The sequence below is a fragment of the Balearica regulorum genome, chromosome 1 (assembly GCF_011004875.1).
Source record: "Balearica regulorum gibbericeps isolate bBalReg1 chromosome 1, bBalReg1.pri, whole genome shotgun sequence".
Classification (NCBI taxonomy): Eukaryota; Metazoa; Chordata; class Aves; order Gruiformes; family Gruidae; genus Balearica; species Balearica regulorum.
The window spans coordinates 142,272,767-142,281,665 of record NC_046184.1 but is presented as its reverse complement, the minus strand read 5'-3'; the positions used below and the strand labels follow the sequence as shown (position 1 = coordinate 142,281,665).

General features: G+C 43.1%; 1 protein-coding gene across 2 annotated transcripts in view; it reads left to right on the top strand.

Annotated features, from left to right (window-relative positions):
• CD99 (CD99 molecule (Xg blood group)) overlaps window positions 1–8,899 on the top strand; it is a 35,391-nt gene that overhangs the window by 2,077 nt on the left and 24,415 nt on the right. The gene's annotated exons all lie outside the window — the stretch shown is intronic.

The following is an 8,899-nucleotide window of genomic DNA, read 5'->3' as shown; positions in this document are numbered from 1 at the left end:
TCTGTGCCTTGGGACTGAGGATTTCTTATGGGATCATACATTTTAGGCATGTGAAAGCTGTTAGTGTTAAAACAATATTCAACATATCACGAGGATTTGGATGTGTTATTAAGCAAGGGTGAACTTTGCTATTTGAGCTTGCTTAGAAAAAGAACTTGCAGTTTTAACCTCAAACTGGTATTCAAATGTTGTCTCATCTCCCAAGTATGAGCTCTGCAAGTCAGGCAAAGCTGGAATTTAGGTATCATTGGGGTTGGATCCAGAAGAAGGTCGCATGTGAGTTTTTACATCATCAGTTTTTACCGGCAGCCTAACAGCTTGCCCCTGCTGAGGAGCTGGGTCTTTCCATTTCTCTCCTCCTTTATTTGGTGTGGTGCCCATCAGGGCCTGTACTGAGATGGTTCAGCTTGATAAATCAGCAGGTGACTAATCTGGTGCATTGAGTTCGCTCTGCGGAGCGTTTGATGGGTGTTGGAGCCGGCGCAAGGGAGTGGCAGGGCCGAGCATCAGGGAGTGGAAATGTGATGGGGGCAGGGAGGAGAGGGCAGGAGGCTTCCTGCTTTAGCTGGCTGTGAGGTGTGAGGCCAGCTCAGCCATATTACATCTGCAAAACCACCAGGTTAGCCCAGCATCTAGTCTTAGGCATCTGGTTTTCAAAGTATAACAGCAAAAAAAGTATTAGGCAGCAGATCTTTTGAACAAACCATACGAAGAGCACAGCAGAAGGAGAATTAAAAAAATCCATACATGATGAGCAGCAGAAAACTGCTGCATGCGGCCACAAGGTTCAACAGTCTCTCTTATCTACTGTAGAAAGATCAAGGCATAAAAAGCTGTCTGCTTACTGAGAATCTGGAGTTTGAAGTCAGGAATCTCTAAGTATCCTCTGCAGTAATTGAGTGGAGCTTGTTGATTGAAACATAGTTGCCACAAGAAACAGTTGTGGTAGTGAACACCGGAAGGTGCGCAAAATACACACTGAAAGCTGAGGTATCTATGTTGTAAGATCAGTAGCCTAAGGTGAATTACAGGTGGAGATCCCTTCTTCGTAAGACCGCTGTAATTATAGGGCTATGAGCAAAGGGAAGGAAACTCTCGTGCCCCTGACTTCTTGTTGAGGCAAGTCCGTGTTAAATAAATGACTAGTAGGATGAAGGATGGTGAAATCAGCCTGTCTGTCATCTGGTAGATGGAGCTTCCAGCTGGGGCAGGGAGGTAGCGCTGGAACTCCTGGAGACTGATCTCTGCTTTGTGGGCTCTGGAATTGTTTGCCTTTCAAATCTGATTAAAAAAACAACAACCAACCACACAACTAACTTTCAGTTAAACAATTTTAGTAGCAGTGCTAGGGTGCATACATGGCAGCATGAACTTGAAAAATACAGCACATGTTTCTCCATCTTTGTTTTTTCTCTAATTTGAAATGGCTAAGAGGATTTTTTTTTTAATGTGTTGTTATTTATATAAAATGGCCACTGCACTGCTGCATCAAAATGATATCATTGCAACAATCCTTAGGCTTTCTGTAGTTACAGTGATTTAACTTGGCAAGAGTTAAGCATGACTCAGCCTATTGCCGTCCAGCCAAGACCAATTTCAATATTTTCCTGATGTTACTCTGGTGCATGTGATGGGGTCACCTGCGCAAAAGCACTCTGCTTTAACTCTTGCTGTCTTGAACCTCTCACTGCAACCAACTTGTATTTCATCAGGTGACAGCTCTGTTACTGAAATGCAGTAATAATAGTAATCATCAGTTAAGATGATCTTGCTGGGGGCAAGCCTCTTTCTTTTAGTCAAACTGCTTTTCCATGCTCTGGCATGGAAACCTACTCTTTGGAGTCTAGTAAAAGTGTTTTTGAGAGAATGTTATGAGCGAAACTGTCTCAACTTGGGGAACTTTTACTTAGAATAGCTTACTGTTGGTTAACATGAACTTCCAGTTATGGATCTGGGAACTGAGAGAAAGAAAATGATCAGTCAAACCCCTAAAGTCCTCCCCCTTCCCTACTTTCAGCTTAAGCCAAACACCCCTACCCAACCCCATCTCGGCTTCCCTGGTTTCGCTGCAGGTTATGCTCAGCCCACCCCTTGCTCCTTCGGTGAGGTGACAGGCACAGAAGGAAGGTCGTATTCCTCATGGTTTCTTTTCGCTGCTCCTCCTTGCTTCCTGCTGGTTTTCGTCTGCTCTTCTTTGCTTCTCTGTGTCCCTGCCCCGGCGAGGGTGGGTTATGGTCCCACAGGGCTGTTGCTGCTCTGGTGTGGGTGGCCCTGGTGTGAGTGGCCCACAGCTGCTGTCCCTCAGGGCTGTCCTTGCCCGGATGTGGATGACTCATAGCTGCAGTCCCTCAGGGACGTACCCTGTTGGCATGGAACCTCTCCTGCCCAGAGCACATCTCCAGCCACATGTCCCCTTTGCAAGTCTCTCAGACCATCTCCTCACATGTCTCCTGTCCCTGCTGGCTGATGTTTTTTCTTACGTGTGTTCAAGCAGGGATACTCTGTGCTTCTCTGACCCGTTGAAGGTTTGGTGTGCACCATCGGTGTCAGTGCCAACGTGACATGATTGCAAGCAGCATGGGGCAGTTCATGTTCCCTTCCCAGACAGGGCACCCTGCAGCCCTCTGCTGCTGAAACCCTGCCCAGTTCATGCCTCATACATTCTTGAGCAATGTGTACCCAGGAACTGTTTGGACATACATTGTGTCTGCAAAGACATACCTCTTGTGTCTCCAAAACAAATGGCATGGTTTATGAAGTAAAATAAGATTATTTATCATATGTAACAGCACATACTTAATTTTATTATCACTTTTCTAAAGGCCACCTAGTAGGTAATTCATGGTCCTCAAGCGATAAGGACTCCTTCCTTAGGGATTTCAATTGCTGCAGGAGGATAGACACGAATGTGTGTCTCAGTTCTGGTGTCCCCAGGGCTGACTGGTACTTTGTCACACAGCTGAACCTAAGGTAAATGGTTTTCTGCTGGGCTGCTATGACAGGTTCCTACTTTTATGTTAACTAGGTCCCCCCCCCCAGCTTCATAGAGGTGAGATTCCCTTTCCCTGGAGTGCAGTTTCAAGTAAGCCATTGTACTGTTCTACCTTTTCAGATGCCTGGGGATTAGACGGAATACAATACACTTGCTCTGCTCCACAGTCTTCCCCTCATTCTTGGACAGCTGTGGTTTTGAAATGACTACTGCTATCTGAGCCTAGCCAAGGCTGCATTCCATCATGCCAACAAATATGTTTGTTTGTTCCATCTAGGGTGCTGCCTATGTTTTATTTCCGAGTAGAAAAGTTTCTACCGACCCGTTTCTAGCTTTGCCACTGTGAGGACAACAGCACGTGCTTGTGTTGCTGAAGAGGAAGGGGCTGATATACTTGCTAGGCTTCTTCAAGCTTCCCTTTCTCCCATCACACGTACTGGTTCATCATTCTTACTTTCTGTGTGTGTCGTATTATTCCACAGATCTCACATTGCCTAGTTGCTGGCACAATGGCTTTCTGAGACAAGTCTAAGCTGCATTCTCTGCCCCAGTACCTCAGCAGCAGTTTCACAGACCTACCTGGCTAAAAATAGCTTTTCTTTGTGCTCACACCCTGAATCTATGCTGGCAAGTTGAGCTAACTGGTCAGCCTGGTTATTATGTTTCGCAAATTGCCTTTGGATTTCAGATATGCACATTAATACCATGTGTTCAAGTAGGTGTTTCTCCGAGTAGCTGTTGTATTACTTTCCATTCTGCTGCTGCTGCAAGTGGTTTTCCTTGCTGCTGCTGGTTATCACGATTCCAATCTTTGAACCATTTCTGTACTGCATTAGTGATCAGTCAGAAGTCTGTGTATATGTATACTCAGGGCCACTGATGCTCCTGAGCATGTTCCAAGGGGACTCTGAAGGCCATTACTTCTGCAAACTGATGGCAGCCTCTAGTCCCTTTGCAGGTGGCAGCCTTCCCTGTGGAGGGGCTCCAAGCTGCTTGGTTCCCCTTTTTCTGCTGTGATTTTACAGGATCCATCAGTAAACAAACTCCATTGGTTATTTTCAGCATATAACTCATCATATGCTGGGGCATTTTATAGCCAGAGGAGTTCAGTCGTCATATTGTTGATTTGCTGGCTGCAGACTAATCAGTTCAAGTTGGGAAAGATAAAGATTACCTGTTGCTCATTACTTAGTACTGCTTTGAGAGTTTTTCCTCTAATCAATACATCATCAATGCAGTGGAAAAAACTCTCTAGAGATATGTTGCTTTATAAAGTTTTGTGGATGATGCCATGGCAGATGGTAGGGATGTGTTTCCACTCCTTGCAACAGCCAGTTCCAGATGCATTGCACACCATTCCAGATGAAGGCAATTGAGGTCTTGCTTCTTCAGCCAGAGGGATTGAAAAGAAAGTATTTGCAACACCAGTTGTAACATACCAGGTATATTTTTTGGCTTCTGGCTCATGCAAGACCTGCAACAAGCCTGGAACTACAGCAGCTAATGCAGCAGCTACATCATTCAAAGCTCTGACATCTGTTGTTAACTGCCATTCTCCAGTATGCTTCTGGACAGGCCGAACAGGACTGTTGTAAGGTAAATGTGTTTGAGAGCCCCCCCTTCCCTTGTTTTTCCAGGGAATCAGCTACTGATTACTTTTTAATTCTCACCAGCAGCCCCTTAATCAGTTCAATACCTCTTTCAGCAAATTATTTGGGTTGCTAAGGGAAGAACAACTGGGTCTATCTGAGTGCATGCAACATCACTGGGGTCAGTAAGAGTCCTGTAGGTGGTTCCCTCCTATAGAAAGCACGCTGCCTATACCAAAAGCTCAGTGTCTTCCTGGGCCCAGTGTCTTCCATCTGTCCATCTACAGTGGTCAAAAAAGTCAAACCCAAGGAGAGCAGGGGCAGTAGGGGTGGTGGCAAAAGGTAGGGGCTACCAATCCTGTCTATTCAAACTGAGGCCCCCTTCCACTAGAGGCAGGCATGTGTTTTCCCTGCTTACTCTGCAAATACTCATTCATCACTGCTACACAAGGGCAGTAAGGTGCCTCGAGCACCAATATCCATTAGGGCACAATGTAGATGGGGCCATGTGGTGCCCGGCCACCTTATCCAGAAAGCCCAATAAATGTGGCTATCTGCACCTGCTGCCAGGCCAGCAGCAGGTCACCCCCTGCTAGTGCAGTGAATTCAGATGAGTTGTCAGAGCAGTATGCAGTCTGGAGGCTGGGGCAGGAGAAGGCAGTGGTTGAACTGAGCTCTGACTCTGTCCTGTGCTCACAACTCATCAGCTGGCAATGCTGCATCTCTGAAGGGCCTTCCGTTCGACTTGGTCATACCCTCTTGTTTTCTGTTCAGGAGCACGTAGGACAGGGGCATACAGAATTCCCATTCTTTCCAGGTTTTCCCCAAGATTTACCATGCTGCCAGAATGTTGGTATTATCCCTGGCCTTGCTGTTAATCCTATGGCATGCTCCCTCCAGCATGGTACATAGTAGGTCATTCTTTGGTCAACGTGGGCCCCATCATGTTATCAGCCCCTACTACCCAGACCCTGCAAGTTATTCCCAATATAGAGAAACAGTGCTCCGGCTTGTGTGTCTTGCCCTTTGCCTGTCAGTCTGTATCTTATCAACTACTGCAGGAGGTCTCTGTGCCGCCTTGCAAAAGCATGTAGTTGCAGCAACAGTGCTGAATCAGCTTTTCTGCTTGGGACCAATACTGCAAAAACTAGTGTTTGGAAGGTTGCTTGGTATCATAAAAACTAGTTTTAGTTTGCTTTTCCATTAAAAAAATACTTTAAAAAATCTTGCTTTCTCTATATGTTTGCAAATTCTAGTCTGGGAAAGTTTTCCCTGCTTGCTGCAGGAAAGCACAGTTTTCACCTGTTGAAAACAAAAATTACTGCAGTGATACTCATCACAAACTCCTTTTAAACTGATTTAGTCTCTATGTTTGATGTCATTGGGGAGCGCAGAAGAATAAGATCCAGAAGATTTTCTACAGAGAATTCCAAAAAGTCATAAAGAAAATTCCTGTGATAGTCCAAGAACTTAGTTCTTTGTGGTGTAAGGCCTGTTTACAATAGTTTTTCTAAATACAGAACAGTTTTTCTAAATATAGAACAGTTCCTTTAAAATACATAATTAACATGTCAAATGCAGGAATCATTCTAAAATGTTTTGGGGAAAATATAATTTTAAAAGAAAACATTTACATTTTAAGTCAAGCGTCATCATACAACATCACTGGCTGTATAACAAATACAGTTGGTTTCCTTTATACAGATTTCAGTCACCTGTGAAGAGTCCACATACTATAAACATATAAGAAATGGCATCCTTAACTGTACTTGTAAAAGGAAAACCTATTGACTTAGGTAAATACTAATTAACTGCAGATGTTAATTCCGTTCTACTTTCCTCATAGCTTGATTCCTGTAAAACTCCCACTGGATCTCTTGTTTCTTCGAAATTTTTCACAAGAAATGATATTAATTTTTTGATGTGTGTAAAGTATCCACAAAGATCATTTCGCTTTGAGTCAAAGAGTTTTAATCTAGGTAAAATCAAACTTTGTTTTTAGGATAGCAGTTGTTCTTTCATGTTGACTTGGCATACATCTTTCCATGAAGCAGAAATTCTTTTTGATTAAACACTCATCGATTTCATTGGTAAAACTTTCATTGGTTAAAATCTACTCAGATTTTAATTATAAAACTATCTTTGTATGCTTTTTTTGCTTAACCACAGAAAATATTTCTTATGTCTTTTCTGTTTGTGAAGAAGTCCACTATTTTGAAAAAATAAAAAAATAAAGTGAAAAATTTGTTAAACTGATATTTCCAGGGCAGCAAATTCTGCAAGTCTGGTTATACTTAGCAATATTATTTTTTTATTACTGCCAAAAAACACTACACTCTAAACCTTTTTCTCTCTGGAAAAAAATGGAGTTAGAGTGTTTAGACTTACATTTTACCCCTTGTTTCTTCCCCGTGATTTGTAGGGTAATATTGAATCTGTGTGAAGAGGGAAGGGGCTAGTGGTGATAGTAGTAGTAACATGATGCAATGAATTAAAAATAAGTGAGGCAAATCTGTTGGATAGGATACAGTTTTGAGTAGAGCTGATGCTATTGTTGGACAAAACAGACAGCTCTGGAGGCACACAAGTCCTTGTTAAATTTAGAAACAATACGTTTCAGGATAAGGTTTGGGGGAAGGGTTTAGGGAAGCCTATGTGGAAAGCTTTTGGATGAGGCTATCTTCTTCTACATTTTTATCTCTGTCTTTCAATCTTCTGTTTCCTCCTTCACCTCCAGCTATCCATGCCTATCTGTGTTCTCCCTCTTTGATGCCAGAAATCTCTGCCTGCCTCTGTGTTTCTCAGTACATCCTGGATGGGGAGGGGATCTTGTGATTGAATCCCAAATTTAGTACTTCACCAACTATTCCCTGCCCTCTCCCTCCCCTAACATTGCAAATGCTTATACAGACATCACTTCTTCAGATCAGAGCTGTCCCTGCTTGTCTTAGCCAGCAAGTTTGCAGTCTGGTTTACGACATCCCTCCTCCCTCCCCTTTTCACAAAAACTTCCATCTTTCCGTTTTGGTATTTTGGCTTTCTGTAAAGGCCAGCTCTTCACTGTGCTAACTAAGCAGAGATGTGGACCTTTTTCCCCCAAGCAAGAGCTGTGATTCTGAAGCTTGTGGCTGTAGCAAGCTGACAACTTGTCTGCATCCAGACCCCTCTGACTCCTCCTTTCTCTTCCCTGCCCACTGCTTCCTCTACTCCTTTCCCTTGGGTGTTGCCATTGCATCTTTGTCACTGTCTCCACTGCCAGTCTTATACTCAGGCACGGCTCCCTTCAACTTGCAATTCTTACCTGTCCTGAGGGCAATTTTTTCCATCTATTCCTATTGCTTTCCTGTGATGTTCTACAAAATGAGTAAATTTATAGTGCAGACTAAAGTCTAGCATGTGTAATGGCTATCTGCAAGTGATAACACTGGATTATAAAATCCAGTTTACGTTAGAAGGTGATAGAGGAACAGAGTGGAGATGGTGAAACTATTTCTTAGGGTTGACGTGGAGAATTCTTGATAAAAGATTTGTCTAATTATAGCAGAATAGAAGTACTTTCACAAGATGCACTTGAACTAGAAATGCTTAATGTTTCACTGTGAACGCCTTCCAGGTGTTTTGCTGAGCACATGAACATGTTAGAACGACTAAGAACATACCCTTGGTACAAAAGGGAAGGTTTATCTTGTTCTTCAAGTAACAATAATGAAGGATGGGAATTAAAAAAAAAAAGAAATTTCTTTTTTACAAGAAACAAAAAATAAACCCTCATCTGACAAAACCTACACCACATTTCTGATTTGCCTTATATCTGTGACTGCCACTTAGTTGGATTCTAACCAACCTATTTAATTTTTTATCTGTCTGGTTTGGGCAACTAAAACTAGTCACATCGACCTGGATGCACGCAGTATCTCTGTGTGTGTGGCTGTCCTTCAGAAATATATATATATATATTTTTAGGTAGTAATTTTGCGTACATGATACAAAGTTGGTTGAAGTAGAAAAAATGAGCCTTGTCCTCCAGTGTGCCCCAGCGCCCAGAGAAGCAGGCTGCTGTCACATCACACCTCCTGTGGCTAAAGCTAGTCTGCACGTTTCCGAACCAATGCCGGTGTGGTGCAATGGAGCACAAGCTGCGAAATCCTGGCTCACTGAATTGTCACTTAATGCAACTCTGTCTCAATTAATCCCTTAACAGTAAATACCTGCAGGAAGAAAAGTGCCACTGGTGCTAGTGAAACACATCAACATTTGATGTTTGAGCAGAACAATGGGTTTTGTTATAAAATGAGTTGACTAGTGCCGGAACTGATTC